The 448-nt window shown below is 46.9% G+C and overlaps 1 protein-coding gene across 1 annotated transcript in view; it reads left to right on the top strand.

The window, feature by feature from the left end:
- LOC109288798 (dual oxidase 2-like) overlaps nt 1–448 on the top strand; it is a 53,576-nt gene that overhangs the window by 51,133 nt on the left and 1,995 nt on the right. The window lies entirely within an intron of this gene.

The raw sequence follows: 448 nt of genomic DNA, 5'->3' as shown, positions 1-448 counted from the left end.
AGGATTCAACAAAGGTTAGACACTTACAATCATTGACAAAAAACAGGGTTAACAAAATATAAAACATAAACAGCAGAACAAACAATACAGGTTGATGAAATATGAAAAAGGCCAAAATGCAAAATGTCAAATGACAAGGAAATCTAGGGTCTTGGTACCTGGAGGGGGAGAAAGGGGGGAGGAACACAATAGCCCCTTTCCACTGCAAGAAGATTTGTTTCTTGTTAGCTCATTCACTCCAAGTCACCTCAGCTAGGATGTGAACCCAGATCTCCTACATGGTAGGCATGAATGCTGCCACACAGTCACCACTAGTGGCACTACTGCAGCCTGCTGGGGCTCTTGACCTTCCCAGAGCCTGGCCTCACATCAAGCTGCCTGGCCTCTGATTGGAGGAGCTGGAAGCAGAGCTGGGAACCTCTCAGGTCACTGCTCAGATCCTTGCTGG

Source organism: Gavialis gangeticus, unplaced genomic scaffold, assembly GCF_001723915.1.
Source record: "Gavialis gangeticus isolate Ggan-Ray unplaced genomic scaffold, GavGan_comp1, whole genome shotgun sequence".
NCBI lineage: Eukaryota > Metazoa > Chordata > Crocodylia > Gavialidae > Gavialis > Gavialis gangeticus.
The sequence above is the reverse complement of the archived record's forward strand: the minus strand, read 5'-3'. Positions and strand labels throughout refer to the sequence as shown.